The sequence below is a fragment of the Micromesistius poutassou genome (assembly GCF_964030765.1).
Source record: "Micromesistius poutassou genome assembly, chromosome: 14".
Classification (NCBI taxonomy): Eukaryota; Metazoa; Chordata; class Actinopteri; order Gadiformes; family Gadidae; genus Micromesistius; species Micromesistius poutassou.
The window spans coordinates 13,239,485-13,259,384 of NC_140284.1; the positions used below are offsets into that span (position 1 = coordinate 13,239,485).

The following is a 19,900-nucleotide window of genomic DNA, read 5'->3' on the forward strand; positions in this document are numbered from 1 at the left end:
TAACCATGTGAGTTAAACATTAAATTACATTTATTACATAAGCATGTTACCATGTGTAATAGTACCATAGTAATTATATATATAAATAGTACTTATAGTACAGTAATATTACAATAGTAAAAATAATCACATTAGGAGTGAGCGCTCCATATAAGGTTACACTCTGTCACGTGACAGAGTGAAACAAAAGACCCTGATGTCTCAGCTCAAAGACCCCCAGAGATACCAGTGTTTCACCAGTAGCCTACCCAAGGCTGTGGACTTCATAACTACTCCATATCAACACATTACGACAATAGAGTGGCTATTTTAACTGGAGCTTTGACCACAAATGACCCTGTGACTCGAGCGCAGGCCACCAGGCCCGGACCACCAGGCCCGGACCACCAGGCCACCAGACCACCAGACCACCAGACCACCAGGTCACCAGACCACCAGACCACCAGACCACCACCAGACCACAAAACCACCAGACCACCACCAGACCACCAGGCCACCAGACCTGGACCACCAGGCCCTACCAGCAGGTCCCCCCCCTAAACCTCAAGAACCCGGACCCCCTACCCCTCTGGCAGGGCTGGGACAAAAGCATCGCACACAAAGTATGGATGAGCTCAGAGCTCAGGGATCAGAGCTCAGGGATCAGAGCTCAGAGCTCTGAGGGGCTCAGGGCTCTGAGGGGATCAGAGCTTAGGGGATCAGAGCTTAGGGATCAGAGCTTAGGGGATCAGAGCTTAGGGATCAGAGCTTAGGGATCAGAGCTTAGGGATCAGGGCTCTGAGGGGCTCTGAGCTCTGAGGGGTTCAGGGCTCTGAGAGGCTCAGGGCTCTGAGGGGCTCAGAGCCCTGAGCTCTGAGGGGCTCAGGGCTCTGAGCTCTGAGGGGCTCAGGGCTCTGAGCTCTGAGGGGCTCAGGGCTTAGGGATCAAGTATCAGGGATCACGGCTCAGGGCTAAGGGCTATGTTCAGTCTACGAACGATAAGATTCCAAAGCCTTCTGCAAATTAACGGAGCCGGGGGCCATATAATCATTAATAATTAAAACACATGATATGATCCACTGGCCGTTTCGGCCTGTAACATGTTAAGGGGCCGTCAGACAACAATGTAAAACATAAAAAAAGTTGTGTTGTCGGCCCAACAAGCCCGTCGGCCTCCAGAGAAAGTGCCGGTACGCCTGATGCACGTCATGCCCTGCCTACCATTGACACAAGGAAGGGTAGGGCAACGTTCAGTGGGAGGGATGATGGGGGTCGGGCATCTGTTCTGAATTTGGTGCTTAGGGGAGTGTAGTGCATAAAGGGTTCTGAATGTAGTGTTGTTGGGTTTGAGGGCTACATAAGGCATCTGGTCCACTTTATCATAAAGTGTTGGACCTGGTCTCAAATGAGTCTTCTTATGCTCTACAACGTCGGGCCACTGCCAGGCTGAGGGGGCGGGCGGAGTGCCATGTTAAGACTGACTTCCTTTTTAAAACTATTTCATTATTTCTGGTTCACCATTAAAGAGCCAGTGAGCCCACTGATTCAGATGTAATTCAACACTATGTGATTTTAAATGTTGTTTTGGGCTTGTTTTGAGTTTTAGGAAAGAGGGGGGCGTGTTATTCCCATGGTTATGACGCACACCAACTTTATGATACTTTTTAAAATACCGTTGTTGTGTGAGCAATGTTGTATATGAAATCCACCACACACCGTAGCGTTATACTATAGGTGTGAGGCCAGGTAGGCCATTGTAATCAAATAAAGAAATAAATGGTTATTTCGTAATTTCATAGAAGCCTTGAATTTGTGTTTTAATTAGCTATCGGTTTTGTAGACGCACAAAACCCATCCGTAATGCACTTGCCCACCATCAATCTGTGCACAAAAAAGATGAAGAAGTAGGTAACATTGACAAACTGTTTCACCGGGGCTGCCGCCAAACCAGTCAAGTATCAGACAAAGGCGATGAAGAGGTTGCAGCAACCAAGAGGAAAAGGGCATTGTTAAATCAAAGATACCACAGCTGCTACATCGAATATGGCCTCACCGCAGAAGGTGATGTTCACACGGCCAACACCTTTGGTGTGGTACAAGGAGAAGCTAGCGTAGGAGGCTATAAACACATCGGAATTACTTTGACACCTTGAGTCAAAACATTCAGCACTGAAAGGGAAACCAGCAGATTATTGTGAGAGGAAGAAACGTGAACCAGAGAACCAGAAGGAGATTCGGAAATCCACAACTCCCGTCCATGTAGCTGCTTTGACAGCTTCCCATCAGGTGGCAAACACCACCAGATAGGCCACCAGATTCACCTTTGGGAAAGGAACCTTGTGACAGAAATAGATTCTTCCTACAGCAAAGCACATATGTCTGGAATTGCTAAGGCATGTTTGTCTCTCTGATAACACGGTAAGGAGGATAAAGGATGGCCGAGGATGTAGAGCTGCAGTTGCTTGAGAGGCTTCGTGCATCCCCATGGTACGCCATTCAAGTGGATGAATCCACTGACGTGGAAAGTAGGGCAATTTTACGTTAGTTATTTCTATCAAGATGACAGACAGTGTCTGCCTTTAAGGCCAAATTGGATTAAGGGGCAGAACGAGTTGACAGAGGTGTCTATGATATAAACACGCAGAGTGTGTGGGAGAAAGCGAATGCTTGACTCCACTGACCACCAGGTCAGTGGAGCTTCAGGTCTGTTTCCCACCAGGACCCGAGCACTGGGGATGAACGATACGATCGTCTCCGCATACGATACAAGAGGACAAACTGCTGGAGGACAAAAATCTCTCTTCACTCACTTCCCGTCCTTCTGGATTCAAGTGAGGACAGAATACCCAGAACTAGCCACACAGCACTAAGAATCTTAACACCTGTCCCATCTACATACTAATGTGAGGCCGGCTGCTTTTCCGCCTTGACAGCCACCAAGACAAAGCTACGAAGAAGACAACACCACATGCATGTTTGCCTTTGACGTCTGTAATTGTTTGTGCCTGTGGTCCGTGATCATCACCAGGTTCTAGACCCCTGGTCTACAACAGTGCAAATGGAATGTATTTTCACGACGTTTTCAACCATTTATAATTTTCTCAGAATGTACATTTTTGAAGTCTATATATAAAGAAAAATTCTCAAAAACAGGCTGTGAAGGGCGTGGGGTTATGCTAATCAGCACTGCTCTGATTGGCCGCCTCATTGCCAGGTTTCAAGCGGAGAACAGAGATCAATAAGCTTGATGCAGTAGTTCACTGCCAACATGACTCCAGAACCAGGACCAACACACCGTAGACGAGTCCTCTCCAGAAAGGGGAGGGGTTAGGAGACCCCAGCAGAACGTTTCTCAATATCCAAACCAGTTTTTGTGTGATATTTTTTTGTTGAGCTAGTTAGCCAATGCCATGCTAACAATGGCATTTTATCCCTGGGACGCGGGGTCAGGGGTCAGGGGGGTTTGACCCTGTGGGTCAGGGGTCAGGGTAGGGCTGGGCGATAAAACGATAACGATATGTATTGTGATAGACACGTAATCAATATCAATAGAAAATGCGTTCGATAGAAGGTTTCGATAATTTTTTTCCTCGTTGGAAGTTAACGGAGAAAAGAGTCTAGCTCCGCTTTGAACCAGAGGTTGCGAAGCAAGGTTGGTTGCGTGAACAAAGGCACGTGTCCTCTGATACCTGTGGAGAGTAACGTATGGAGTGACACGCCAATGGCCAATCATGTAACAGTATCATGTTTGGCTGCGCCATCTCATCTCGCGTGTGTGTTTCATAACAGAAACAGCGCGATGTGAGAAACGAAAGGTTCATGACAGTACTGGACATATCTCCATGTCCCATTTCCCCCTTTGATGGCGTTATCATTATTCTGTTTAATGTAGGCATTTTCGTTATAACATGGATAGCAAGCATAACAACAAAATCGCTAATAGGCGCTAATTAGCTAGTTAGCGAACATGCTAACTAGCGATCTTTACAACATGGATGATGGTTCATGACAGTACTGGACATATTTCCATGTCCCAACAACAATGACATCCATATGTTCCATGTTCTAGGTTGAAGATAAGCTTTAATCCACCTACCAAGTAATGCAATAGTGATCTCATGATCTCATCTCTTATGTTTACATTTAACACTGCAAATGTTTTAGAACACTTTTTTGTAGCACATGTTTTTGAGCACTTTATAATTGATAATTGTTAAGTTTTCATTGTGATATTCATTTTCATTCAGACTTATGTTTATATTTATTTGAGTTTTCCATGGTTGTGTTGACATTCCTTTTCCCTATCTACCTACAATCAGGGGAAGGTTAAGTTTAAAATAAAACTGTTAACGTTTATATTTTTCTCCTGGTCCTTTAAATTTTTTTTTATCAATAATATATCGTGATACAGTTTTCAGCCATATCGCCCAGCCCTAGGTCAGGGGGGTTTGACCCTGTGGGTCAGGGGGTCAAGGGTCAGGGGGGTTTGACAGTGTGGGTCTGCGGACACACCCCAGGTTCCCGGACCCCCGGGGGATGTAATCTGGGTTCAGACCCTTTGACTGGAGCAGCATGTAGTCACCTCTATAACCTGTTCAATGTCTAGTAAAATGTCAGTACCTACATTCTTCATATGTTGCTGTATCAGCTGTTGGTGTTGTACTTGTTGTACGTTAGTGACCTGGCTGCGTACACATGGGCTCAGATGCCTCTTTATTGTAGCGGGAAACTCAGGCAGCAATTACATCCTCCTTTGCTGGTCTTTAGTACGGAGTGGCTCCATGTTTTAACATAGATGCAGATCCGGCTGTGAACTGGCCCTCATTGAGGAAGCAGTCTGATCACTGTGGCAACCCCCCCGCCGTCGGCCAGGGACAAGCCTCCGCAGCAACATGGACAGGTAGTGAACGGAGATACGTCCCACTCCGCACAGCTGTGCGAGATGGCTCATCAAGCGGGTCCGGGCAATCATGGGGATTGGGAGCACCTGGGGGAAGAGGTCTTAAGGGGTGGGAGGGAAGGGAGACAGGGAAGTGGACTAGGAGCAGAAAGTTGCGATTGTAGAGAGACGCAACCCGTTTTACTAACGAGTGAACACTTCTCCCCAGCAGTAGGCCGGCGGCGACGGGAGGAGCAGTCCCGCCGACCCCGACGACGGTACTGACCAGGAGGTCCACACTTACACCCCAGTGAGGAAGAACCTGTGTTATATTGCTTTTTCATTTTTTGCCTGGTTTGCACAAAATAAATCGTCGCAACTCAAAAGACTCTGTTAATTTCGTTAGCAAACCCGCCGACGACGAGGGGGTTTCCACATCACACACACAAATCAGCTCACTGTTGCTGTGATTAAAAAGTTCATATTCCACTCAGTCCTGTCATTTTACAGGTTTTGGCAGAATGTGCTGAAGGAGCTTCACCACCCACACATACCGTAGAGTTATACTTAAACAGAGTTATACAGAGTTATACTTAATGTGAAGGAGCTTCACCATCCACACATACCATAGTTATACTTAAACAGAGTTATACAGAGTTATACTTAACGTGCCACGGAAGTTGCGGGCATTAAATAAATTGCTGCTCAGACAGAGCTTCACCATCCACACACACCGTGCCGTTACACTTTAAGTGTCCGAAAAGCTCAACTTTCTATTGGACGCTGCAGTCAACCGCTGCCCAGACAGAGCTCCACACATCCTTTAACACAGGGGGCTCAAACTCATGTTCACCCCGGGCCACATAAGCATTATGGTTGCCCTCAAAGGGCCAGTGTGTTCCAATGTGTGTTTTTGTGTTTTTTTTGTTTTGTTCATTTCATGTTTGTTTTTGTCATTTGTTCATTTATGTAATATATGTAAGCACATTGCTCTGTGTTATAATAACATAAATCCCTTTAATTTATCAAGTTAAGAAACACACATTACTCCATCAATCAAAGATCTGTTCAAGTGAATAAAAAATACATTATCAAACACAAGTTATTACATCAACTTTACTAAGCTCAAAAATAATAAAATAATAACTTTACTAAGCTCAAAAAGGCACTCATAACCAGCCACCTTAATTCTGTATGGTACGGCACATCTCCATACTCCATGCCCTCTCCTTCAAAAACTGCTGGAACTGGCAGTGATCCAGGCTATGAGCCTGAATCCCTGCGATGTGATGACCAGATGACCGTGGTCATTATATCATCCAGTTCCAGGACCAGTCCACGCAGGGCTTCTTGTTGGAGAATGAATTATAGGTTATCAGAGGTGTGTGGCAGAACTTTTTTGCATTTTCTCCTAATAAAATAATTTATTTGAAGCTCTCGCGGGCCACATAAAATTAGGTAGTGGGCCGCATTTGGCCCGCAGGCCGCGAGTTTGAGACTCCTGCTTTAACAGAACACCTCTGTGTTTTGAATGGGAGTGATTATTCCCCTGAGAGGGGCTGGATTATGATAATCTTACATTACTGCAGTTCTATCAAACCTGTTTGGAACAAAGCCTTGAACGAGACAAACACAGGTGGACTTCCAGATTTATTTTCCTCTGCTTAAGTCATGGTTAAGATGTGGAACAAGTGGAAGGGCCAGCAGTAAGCCATTTTCCATAATAGGTCCTCTTTCATATGACTATATTCACCAGGGTTTTCTCCCTGATGCCATGATTCTTGTGTCAGATGATGCAGCTTCACATGGCCTACAAAGACGCTGAAGACAAAAGGACTCATTGTCGTCATTACGAATTTAAGGCTGGAACACTTTCTCGACCTACTCCTAAACCATCACACTTGCTTTGCTAGACTCTTTGGAGTGGGATTAGTATGTCTAAATCAAAAGAATGACACTAATTCCAATAGGAATTTCCCATTGAAAACACATATTTTGGTACAAGATACATCTTATGACCACCAAAGGCAAGAGTGCACCACATGATTGACAAAAGACAGCACATTGGAAGGATAAACATCGTTTAGTTAACAGAGAAAAGGGGGAGGAAGCAGAGGAACTTATTCTTGTCCACGGCACAACTTTTCCGTCCTTCCTTGGCGATACAAAGATCACAAACTTAACACTTTCAAAGATTTGGTTATTTAAGTACTCATCCGTCATCCATCATGTCCGTCTGGTATCTGACCTTCCTCTCTCCTTCTAGACGGATGGGAGTTCTCCTCAGTTACCAGCTGGGTGACCTATTGAACCCAGCTGGCACATGGTGAGGTTCAAGGCTTTTTGGTTAACCTTTAATCTCAAATGTTTGCACCATGTCACTGGAGGTGTGATGCTGTAACGGTCCCCTCGTGTACGTAAGGATTTCCCTCTATGCTACTGACTCCACAGTGCTTATTGGTGCAGTGCTGCAGCTATATTTCTAGTTTGTTTTTACTATTATATCATATAAATATATCTAAGATATACAAATACAGTGTACAGCGTAGAGTTCATTAAATGATGGCTGTCTTAATACAAAATATAGATGTATACGTAAACATAATATTCATAAAATGCCGGTCATTAACGGGAAATAAGCCCTGACAGGGCGAACAGGACACTGACGCGAAGCGGAGGTGTTCCCAATAATGACCGGCGGCGTTCTATACATTATCCCGCTTATTACACAGCTACTTGCTCAAACTAAAAAATAACTTCACACAGTGTGTTTTTTTACAATTGATTTGTTACTAGCATTCGTAGTGTTGATCAGCAGAGAAATAGTACGCCAAAGACGTTGATTCCGCTTAGCAACCGAGTACGCTGGGGTTGATAAGTTACTTGTGGAGTGATACGAAAGACGTGAAAAAATCCACTTTCCTTGACAGCGGTCATTATATGCTTAGCAACTATTATTATTGAAAATTGAATTATTAAAAAATAATTCACCACCGGAAGTCGGGAAGGCCCATGCAAGTGAACGGAGCGTTCCACAGCATTGAGAAGAGCCGTGTAATAAATATAAATATCTATATCTATGCATATAAATATAGAAGATATTCATAGTCATGGATAATGCGACATTCACAACTGCTGTAAAGACATCCTGCACTGAGGTCCCTCTAGATCAGGGGTTCTTAACCTTTTTGACCTTGAGGCCCAATTTTTATAGTACAAAGTGGCCCGGGGCCCATTAAATATTAACACTGTATAGGTTTAATTGACCTCATTCTCGGTTTGATTTGTATTCAATAATAAACCAAATCCACTAACTGTTTAACAAGCAAAAACCTTATCAAATAAAATGACATGATAAAATGGGATCATCACAAATACTTTTATTAAACATGTGTATGTAAACCTACACATACTGTATCAAGACACCGAACAGGCTGATAATTCATGGACCAAATCAAGCTGTGACAAGAAAAAATTTCAAGGATCAAGTCAGGCTTTTAAATAATAATAAAAAAGACCAATATTAGGATTTTACTTTAAATTAATTAAAAAAAATAATATATATATATATATATATAAATAATCAATCAATCAATAAAAGGGGGTGATAAAATAAATGCATTCAAATAATATAAATCTATTTTTGAATTAAATAAATAAACTAAATGAAATTGAAATAAAGTGCAAATGAAACTATAGCCTTATAATCTGCAAAGCTATTTGAAAATTGCTTCAGCAGTCTCCATTTTTGCATGGCAGAACCAGAATAATCTTTATATCTGTGACAAATGAACAATGACACAAATAATAACAACAATGAACAACAATAACAACAATAATACAACTCCTTTTTTATCTTGACCTCTTAATGAGACACTTGGGCCTGCTTCTGAGACATAATCAGATCCAGTCTGGGTGGAATGGGAGAAAGGCTCACTCTCAGAGTAGACTCCAGTGTTGCTCTGAGTCTGTTTCGGGCTTTGGTCTTAGTTGTGGCCACAATGGAGAATCCTGATTCACACAGGTACGTAGTTGTGAATGGGAGAAGGAGTTTCACAGCCCTCAGTGCAAGACATGGGTACTCCTTTGAGACAGCAACCCAGAATGAGCCCAGGTCCAGTTTGCCCCACTGCAGCTTTAAAGTGCTGTCAGTGGAAACGTCCAGAAGCTGGGATTCCAGGTGTGAGGGCAAAGCAACATCATTTGCAGTGGGATCCACTGAAAATGGGTCCAAAATCCACATGTTTCCCTCTCTGGGATCCTCAGGAAAGTAGTCACCAAATTTCTCTGCCAGTTGTGAGAGGTGCTGGGAGACTGAGTCGCTGATCTTCACCTGAGGGGAGTTTTCCAAAATGTCAGACAAAAGTGGAAACATGTCCATCCTATTTTCCTGGGCCCTCTTGGTCCACAAAGCAAGTTTCCTCTTGAAAGCTTCAACTTTGTCTGCAACACAAAATATGTTGCTGTTTCTTCCTTGAAGTGAGGTGTTCAGTTGGTTCAGTAGTGAAAAAATGTCACAGAGGTAGGCAAGTTTTGCTGTGAACATTGTGTCAGCATAGTAATGTACAAGATTAGATTTTTTCTCACTGAGAAAAGAGAAGACCTCATTCCTCAGTTCAAACAAACGATTGAGGACCAGTCCTCTGGAAAGCCATCTCACTTCACTGTGATATAGCAGTTGGACATGATCTGCTTCTATGTCCTCACAAAGCTTAGCAAAACATCTGGAGTTCACAGCATTGTTTTTAATAAAGTTTATGGTTTTCACACTTACATCCATCACCTGGTGGAGGTCTGGTGACATCTTTTTTGCTGCAAGGCTTTCACGGTGGAGAAAACAGTGTGTCCATTTAGCTTCTGGTGCACGATCAAGGATCTGTCTAATGACACCATGATGCCTGCCAGTCATTGATGCTGCACCGTCACTGCACACCCCGACACAGTTCTGCCAGTCCAGGCCGTTCTCAGTGAAGTAGTTATCCATGCAGCGGAAACATTCCTGAGCCGTAGTTCGTGTTGGTAGCTCTCCACAAAACAGTATGTCTTCGTGCAAACTACTGTCCCAGCGATAGCGAACAAAAACAAGCAGCAGTGCAGCATTCGTGACATCCGTGGACTCGTCTAATTGCAAAGAAAAAAAAGGGCTGCTTTTTATTCTTTCTATAAGTTGATGCTGTATGTCTGATGCCATGTCCGCGATACGGTGACTCACAGTGTCGTTTGAGAGTGGGATGGTCAGCAGCTTTTTTGCAGCGGCCTCTCCGACCATCTCACGGCACATATCAACAGCGGCAGGCAGAACCAACTCCTCCGCTATGGTGAATGCTTTCTTACTCTGTGCCACACGTCTGGCTACAAGGTAGCTCGCTTTCAATGCACATTTAGAGTTGCTTGTCAGTGACACGACAGACCTTTTCTGCATCTGCAGCCCACTTTCCTTCCTCTTAAAATATTCCACCGGCTTTCCCACGAGATTCGGGTGCTTGGTCTCTAGATGCCGCTGTAGTTTTGAGGGCTTGAGGGCTTCGTTGGACAGCATTAGCCCACACTCCACACACTGGGCTTTTGGCACTGCCTCTGTTCCTCCATTTACGAAACCGTATTTAATGAAGTCGAGATTGTATTTCCGTAAAAACTTTGTCTTTTGGGTGGGGGGGTTGGCAGGACATTCGTCTTCATTTTTTCTTTTTAAAAACTTCTCCATTTTTGCCGCTTCATCTATGTGTATTGGCGCTTGTTAACAACTGAGTGGTAATAAAGATACATTGACAAAAAAAAAAACGCCACCACGTGGTCGAAAGCTGCACGCAGTCTCGCGGCCCTTGCGGCCCACAGGTGCAAAACTGAAAGTTTTTTGTGGCCCTCTGGGGGGCGCTGGCGGCCCAAGTGTGGGCCGCGGCCCTATGGTTAAGAATCACTGCTCTAGATCACATTCCTCTAGATCAGGTCCCTCTAGATCAGGTCCCTCTAGATCAGGTCCCTCTAGATCACATCCCTCTAGATCAGGTCCCTCTAGATCAGGTCCCTCTAGACCACATCCCTCTGATCAGATCCCTCTAGATCACATCCCTCTAGATCAGATCCCTCTAGATCACATCCTTCTAGATCACGTCCCTCTAGATCAGATCCCTCTAGATCACATCCTTCTAGATCACGTCCCTCTAGATCAGGTCCCTCTAGATCACATCCCTCTAGATCAGATCCCTCTAGATCAGATCCCTCTAGATCAGTGTTTCTTAAACTCTGGGTCTGGACCCACAATGGTGGGGGACCCAGTTGGAGGCGGGTCAAGGCCTAGCAACGCCCGTCACAAAATGCTGAGCACCAGAGGGGCTGGAAGAACACAAATGGTATTTGGGTCCTGAGATGAAAAGGTGTAAGAACCGCTGCTCTAAATAGACATAATGAACCGCCTCACCGTGTGACGTCATGTCTGCTATCAACCTGACTGCTTGTCCAGGTGATACCCTACATCTAATAGAAGAAAGAGACCACTTCTATTAAACATGGAATATGCTGTACCCACTGAGCTACACAGGGAATAGAACCCTTAACCCTGCAGTGTTAGTGCCTTGCTCTACCTACTGAGATACACAGGGAATAGAACCTCTAACCCTGCAGTGTCAGTGCCTTGCTCTCAGAGAATAGTAGCCAGCTAGTGCCTGGCTCTAGCGGTTCTCTCGGAGTGCAGGGTTGGGATGGAGAATAGTGTCTGCAGATGCTCTGACTACCACAGTTCCCCACCACAGAAGAAGAACCACTCTTTTCACTTATCATGTGTGGAAATTTCCACTGAGACACAAACACACGAGTCCTGATCCCACTTTCCACCCGACTCGCTGGCCGTGCGCCCTCCAAATACGTCCTGCCAGAAACAACAGCTGCAGTAGGAACCACAAAAAACAGCTTAATATATAAATATACCATGAGGAGAGAAGAGAGAATAGGAGAGGAGAGGGAAGGTGAGGAGAGGAAAGCAGAGCAGAGGAGAGGGAAGGGAAGGAGATTAGAGGAGAGGAGAGAGGAGGGGAGGGGAGGGGAGAGAGGAGGAGAGGAAAGCAGAGGAGAGAGGAGGAGAGGAGAGAGGAGAGGGGAAGAGAGGAGGAGGGAGGAGAGGAGATGAGAGGAGAGGAGGAGAGAGGAAGAGAGGAGAGTAGAGAGAAGGAGAGGGGAGAGGAGGAGAGGAGAGAGGAGGAGAGAGGGGAGGAGAGGAGGAGGGGAGGAGATAAGGAGAGGAAGAGAGAGGAGAGGAAAGGCGGGGAGAGAGAAGAGGAAAGGGGAGGAGAGGAGAGGAGGAGGGGAGGAGATGAGAGGAGGGGGGAGGAGGAGAGAGGATAGGAGAGGAGTGGAGAGGCGGGGACTGCAGGGAAGAATACCATTGAGCCAGAGAACAGAATGAGTCACACTCTTTCACAATAACTTAATGAAATTGCCTTAAACACAAGCAGGGAGGGGGGGAGAGGGGTCAGTATTCTGTCTGTATATCAGACATACAGAAGGACAGAGTTTAACTCCATATTATCCAGTTATACAATATACTCATTTGAGATTATAACCCCCCCCCCCCCCCCAGACACACACACACACACACACACACACACACACAGTAGAATATAACAACAGACAAGATGCATGTGTGAATGAACGGTGCTTTTATGTGTTATCCAGGTTATTTACCTGGACTGTGTGTGAAAGGGGCCTGATACTACCCATAAACTACTACCTATTATGAAATACTACCTATAAACTACTACCTACTATGATCTATAAACCACTACCATAATGTACTACTACCCAAACTACTACCTACAATGTACTACGCCCTATAAACTACTACAATAATGTACTACTACCCATGAACTACTACCATAAGGTACTACTACCCATAAATGACTACCTTATACATACTACTACCTATAAACTACAATCTACTCCCTATAAACTACAATCTACTACGATCTATAAACTACTACTATAACATACTACAACCTATAAACTACTACCACAAATGCACTACGACCTAAAAACTACTACCATAACATACTACGACCTATAAACTACTACCATAACATACTAAGATCTATAAACTACTACCATAACATACTACGACCTATAAACTACTACAACAACATACTACGACCTATAAATGACTAGTACAAACGTACTATGACCTATAAACTACTACAATAACGTACTGCTACTGCAATAACAAAGTCAAAAAGGCATACAAACTGTTACTCACTGACTGTTTATAGACCACTGTGTGTTCAGTCTGTGATTGTCCTGCTGATGTCTGCCATGTTCCTGTTATGTGCTGTATGTAAATGTGTTAATGTTATATGTGCTTTAGACTAAGGTCAGGCCCGTTTTAAATTGTAACTTTGTTACCTTTAATACTTTCCTGTAAAATAAAAAATAAATGAAAATAATAATTTAAAAAATAACGTACTTATACCTCCTGCCTATCTGATCTGAGGACTCTCTCTACAACAGAACCAGACCTACTTTGTGATGAAGGCTGACAAGACAGACAGACAGCCCATAATGCAGTCAGATAGACGGATAGACAAACAAACACCCGCACCCACACCCACACCCACACCCACACCCACGCACCCACACCCACACCCACACCCACACACACACACACACACACACACACACACACACACACACACAGCGTTTTCCAGGGAGAGGGCCGGGTGGTTGTGCGGCTACAGAACACGCCCATATCCGCGGCACGCCACGCCTTGTGCTCCGGGACATCATCCTGTGGTCGGTCCGTGTTTAGGCCGAAACGGAGCGAACCGAAACACCGAACAGGCCCGACGACACGTTGAGCACGAGCTACCCGGTGCACCAGAGCACAAACACACATAACACACACATAACACACACATAAAGGCCGAGGCCCAGGCCGGGATCCCCAGCTGTCTGAAGCCCGCATCTCAGTGCCGAGAACAGAGGAGCGTTCACCCCCACACCACACACACACACACACACACACACACACACACACACACACACACACACACACACACACACACACACACACACACACACACACACACACACACACACACACACGTCGTAAGATAGCGGGTTTAGCTGGAGCTACAGCCGGGATGCAGCGCTGTGTGGCGGGGAGGAGATTGACTCACCGATGCGGGGCTCCGGCGGACGGCGGGTCGGCGGCGTTATTCCCGGATTGTTGATCGGTTGGACCGGGGTACCGGCATGGAGTGAACCTCCTAGATACCACTCACACACACACATACACACACACACACATACACACACACACATGCACACACTGCTCCGAGCCCAGCTCCATACCGTAAAAAACGGGGACGCGCCTGGATTCCCTGCGCGCTCCCGATGGCTTAGACCGCTGGTTGCTCATCTTACTGGGATATAAAATATATAATACACCATCTATCATAATAATATATCATAAACAATGTTACATGATAACAATATATCATAGCTTATAATATTCATCATAAAGGCCTAATGTATAATATCTATAGGACTACAATCCTATAACATATAATATCTAATCTCATATGTAACATGGCTCATGTAACTATGTCGTATCATATAAAATATCGATATGTATTATACATAGATTATAAAACATAATACAGCATGTATCATATATCATAGGCCTACTATAAATATTATCATACTGGATATTATATAGCTGATTATTAATATTAACATTATCATAATGGGATATCATATATAATACAATATATAGCTGATGATTAATATTATAGTATCATAATGGGGATATCATGTATAATAAATAGCGGATTCCTTATATTATATTATAATGCATATTGCATATTACAATATATTATAGCATTTTATAAAGAGCTGAAAGATAGGTAGAGCAGGAGATCCCATTTGTCGAGACACATTTTCATATTTAAATCTGTTTCTCAATGTCACAGACACACACACACACACACACACACACACACACACACACACACACACACACACACACACACACACACACACACAGAGATAATATCACGTTTGACTTTCCCTTCAGCTCCCTTTTGCCTGTTACAGTAAACAGTCTCAAATATTCTACACGGTTAGACACTTACACCTTGTGGTCAATAACTGCTATTACTGGTGTGGTGGCGGTGTGTGTGTGTGGGGGGGGAGGCGGGGGGGGGGGGGGTTAAAGAGTGACAGCGAGATTCAGATAAAGAGAGGGTGATAGAGATAAAGAGAGGGTGACAGAGATAAAGAGAGGGTGATAGAGATAAAGAGAGAGTGACAGAGATAAAGAGAGGGTGATAGAGATAAAGAGAGGATGACAGATAAAGAGAGGGTGACAGAGATAAAGAGGATGACAGAGATAAAGAGAGGGTGACAGAGATAAAGAGGATAACAGAGATAAAGAGAGGATGACAGAGATAAAGAGAGGGTGATAGAGATAAAGAGAGGGTGATAGAGATAAAGAGTGGGTGACAGAGATAAAGAGAGGGTGATACATGTGGTGAGCTTGGTCAGTATGGTATTATGGCATTGGAATACCTTAAAAACTGGTTTACCGGAAATTAACATATCAAAACAATCACCAACCATGTTTCTAAAGCATAACAGAGAATGTCTAATTGGAATAGAATTGACACTCTCTGATAACTTCCGGTTTCTGAACTGGTTGCGGTAACACATTGCTGTCCATGCGAGGGCGCTCTTGGGCGAGTGCAGAATGAATGGGAGTCGATGGGGTTTCACCCTCAGAATCCACTTTTCTCAGGGTGTCATTTTTTGTCAAGTATTTTGAAAGTTGCATTCAAAAGGGGGGGCTAAGATAATACACTCAGCTGAATATTGCATTTTTTAAGTTCACTTATCTGTTATAAAGGTCCTGCTTTACGGCAAGTTCTGAGTCACTTTGGCACTTCCGCACATATAATATATAAATATATAATACATATAATGTTGGAGCCAAATTATATGATTTATTGGATATTTTGCGTTTCATTATCAATTTTGAATAGTTTGTTGATGATTTATTATTTAAATGATTTATGAATGAATAACGGCTGGTTGGAGGAAAGGACGGTGCAAACTCCGCCCCGCAATTAACCTAGCGGGTTCTAATTTAGATCAGCTGTGCCCAGTCGAGTGTGGGTGCCAAGGTATGCAATCGCACTGTTTTTAGACCGCAGTAAAGCCATCCACAAACTATCGCACCAGCCTGTTTCCACTCCGTTCCGGTAAGAAAGTCATGTTAAAATCATCTGTCAGAAGAGGAATAAACAACAACCTTCAAATCATAATCAAGTTGTGGTTATTTGGGCGCGTCTAGCAGCGCATATACTGGCAACCCAAAAAGAAAAGTATTGCTCTTTTATTCGTCTAAAAACATAAACTGCTTGTTGCATGGACGGCTCAAAGCGCAGTTTCACAAAAGAGCGTCAGCGTCAATACGCATTTTCTGAATGAATCAAAGCGCCGTTGTCGCGTCATTACGTCACTGTGTAACGTCAACTTAGTGGTATCAATGGAATCGTTGAAATACGACAAAATAACATGCCTGTCTCCTAAAAAATACATCTAAAAGTACTTATGGAATTAAAAGCAAATCATGGGATATTCACAATGCAAATGAGGTGAAATAATTAAAAGCAAAGGATTCCACTGTGGTGATTCTCATCTGCTGTATGTTTATTGAATAAAGAGGATAATGGAGGATTTGCAAAGCTTGGAAAGTGACTGACGATGCACTGGTTGGAAAAACTCAATCAATTGAAAACGTAAAGAAACTGACCTTAATAACAAGAAAAAATTAATTGATGTAAAATGTTTGCAATGTTGAACTTGTTAAATCCAAAGTGGAAAATGAGTTTGAAAAGCTGTGTGTGGAATTGCAGGAATTAAATGAATCTGTAAATGCCTTGTCGGCTGAGGATGCAGAAAAGGAGCAAAAGGAATGGTACAAACCCAAAATGACTGCATTTTCTGAATTTGTTGAGGAAGCTACGAAATGGGTAACAAATAGCCTAAGCAGAGTGAAATTGATGCTGATGAATGCAATGATGATGTAATACCTCAAGACAGTGTTTCCAACATAAAGTGTTTGCTCACAAAAATCAACAAGATCCGGCCGCTCCTCGAAATCTGTCTTATCTGCAAGGCGCAAATTGGAAAGCAAAAGAGTGGAATTGATGGTAAGAGCTGCTGGACTGGAAAGAAGGCAGGAACTTGAAGGAAGAAGTGCTTCTCAAAGCCAGGAAAGAGAATTTGGATTTGGAAACTGAGATTGCAGCTAATGCTGCTAAGTTGAACATCATCAATGAGTATGAAGACTTATACATGGCTCAGCCTCAGTCAATGGACAAGATGAATGAATATTTGGATGGAGGACTGGCTGAGAACACTTTTGATGAAGATGCAAGTGGTATATGCGACCTCTCGCTTATGATGCTATGCTAGAGAACGAGAATATTTCTACATCCGGAAAATCATGCACTAGGTCGTGGCTAGGCTCCCATGATGCAGAAGCAATTCTGTCATTGATGTTGCCCTGCGCCACTGAGCAGTTTCCATAGGAATGAATGTGCGCCACACTGAAAAAAGTGACTTTTTGGTGCTGTAAACTCTATTAGAGTAACTGTCATAATTTATACCTTGTATTTTTAAGATTCAGTAAGAACTAGAGTTTCTTAAGTAAAATTAAACATTTTATTAACGTAATACATGAATTATGGGGGAAGAGTAAGTTTTACTTACGTTTCCTCATACTATTTAAATGTTTAATAGTTGTACGTACATAAACCTAAAAATATTACATAAACTTTACTCTGAAAATCTAGTGTTTTGAAACTCATGCACGACGACGCATGCGCACAGCACAACAGGCTCTGGCCGACTGGCTCTGCTCCGGACGTTACACACAGGATTACATCACAGAGCACTGCCAGGTGTAGCGCGCGCAAGTCATTCCACAGGCAGGGCAGTTGCTAGGAATTCTGGGCCCCCTGAAGGAATATTGGTGTGGGCCCCTCTACCCAATTCATTGCCACCTTAAATGTTCTTGTTTTTCAGTGTTCTTGACGGTGCCTGGTGTAATACACCCAATTTGTTTCCTTTTTTACATTTAACGACTTAACAAGTCAGAGTATTATTTAAGCAATATCACACGAGAGGGAGTGCTGTTGTAGGCCTACTGTATATCAGCACGGCTGTGATTCGGTCGTAGGCACGAGGCCGCAGGCCGAGTGCCGCAGATAATCACACCGTGCTGATATACAGTACAACAGCACGACCTCGAGTGTGATATTGCTTTTATACAACAGTGCTACGAGCACATTTTATTAGTTAACAGTAATAAGAAACAAGAGATTATGATTTGTTTGTTTAGTAATCATTTATTCGGCTCCGCCAACAAAAATAGTTCCGCAACTGAAGGGAGACTAGGCTGTTGCCAGGCAACACATATACAGTACATAAACATTCAGGCTATTTAACAGCTGATGTAACGTTAGCTAATAACGGTTATTAGAACGCCCGTACAGCGGAGTGATTATGTCTGTGAAAAGTCCCAGTGCTGTTATACTGTATATCAGCACTATGGAATGTCTCGTTGTCCAATCAAATTGCTCGGTTGGGACCGGTCGGAACTAACTGTTGTATAATATGTAATATTAATTGTCTTATTCTCATTTCCCTGATTTGCAACACGTTATTACACCTCTGATTGCAAATACATTTTCAATTAACCACTCAACAAATAGGTGTGGGTATTTTATTGTGTTTTATTTTATAAGTGTCCTGGCTCAAGATAGTCCACAGGTAAATATGTAGCATTTAACTTAAATGTGCAAGTGAAACAAAGAGCACATGGAATACGTTGTTGTAAAACAAATATCAAAAACAACAAGCCTCATCTAATCTCAATTTAAAGTTTAAATTGGATTGTTTGTTCACTGTAAGTCTCATCGCTCACTCACTTCCGATGAGGAAGAACCATGGGAAGACCCAGGCACGTGCACACATAGGGCCCTAGGGGTGCTTGAGCCCCTGCCCTTTTTGCCTCGTATTAAAAAGTGCCCTCTGAGTGTTCAACAATCGCGCCCGCAAAAGTGCTCGTCCGCGATCGAACGCCCCCCGTCAAAATCGCACCCGCAATAGCGCTCGTCCGCGATCCAACACCCGCCCCCCGTCAACAATTCGGCACCTGCCCCTCAAGACTCCTGTGCACGTCCCTGGGAAGAACGAACCGCGGTGTGGACCAAACCATTTTTTAAGAAGGGGCCAAGGGGATTATTGAAATTATTAAAATTAGAATATTGTATGATTTGTGGCTTTGTTTTAATTCGGATTCATTCATATTAATATATATTAGTTCAGTGTATGCATAATCATTTTTTCATAGAGGCTGTGTGTGGGCCCTAGCGGGCTGTGGGCCCTTATAATTGTCATAACCTTTCCCCTATACGACGGCGCTGGGTGTGCCAGGACCACGCTTGGGTGTCCCAGGCACACCCACGCACACCCGTGGTTACGTCACTAAACACTTTAAATATCAGCCAATACCACCGTTCAAGTCCTCCTATCATGATGAATGAAGGAGAAGACAACGTGAAACGCAAGCGAAAGCCCAACTGGTCCGACTCCCGAATCCTTACTGAGAAGTTTATAAACTCAATACAATAAATGATCTTACAATAAATGATTAGATAGTAATCATAAGTAATAAGTAAAGTAGTTATATAGGCCTATCGATTCAAGAATCTCTATCTCGAATCGATATTGATTATAATCCTTCTAAGGGCACCGTAAAATTATCCTACACTATCAGTGATTATATTCGCAGAGGAGCGAGGGTGACTTCAATGCAGAGAGATGGCGTCTATTGGAAAACTAGTAGCATAGCGATTGAGGATGGATGAAAGTAAACCAGCAAACATTGCAGATGGAGCAGATTCCGAGCAGCGACAAGACATTCCCAAGTCTTTTTTACATAAGTATCTATACTTCTTCAGTAAAGAATGTGTGTACTTTTGCCACAAC

The 19,900-nt window shown here is 43.6% G+C and overlaps 1 protein-coding gene across 1 annotated transcript in view; it reads right to left on the minus strand.

Annotated features, from left to right (window-relative positions):
• raph1a (Ras association (RalGDS/AF-6) and pleckstrin homology domains 1a) overlaps positions 1-14,161 on the minus strand; it is an 86,802-nt gene extending 72,641 nt beyond the window's left edge. Inside the window, 1 exon segment of the mRNA XM_084478217.1 lies at positions 14,020-14,161. The gene's annotated coding sequence lies outside the window, so the exon portion shown is untranslated.
• Positions 14,162-19,900: the final 5,739 nt, after the last annotated feature.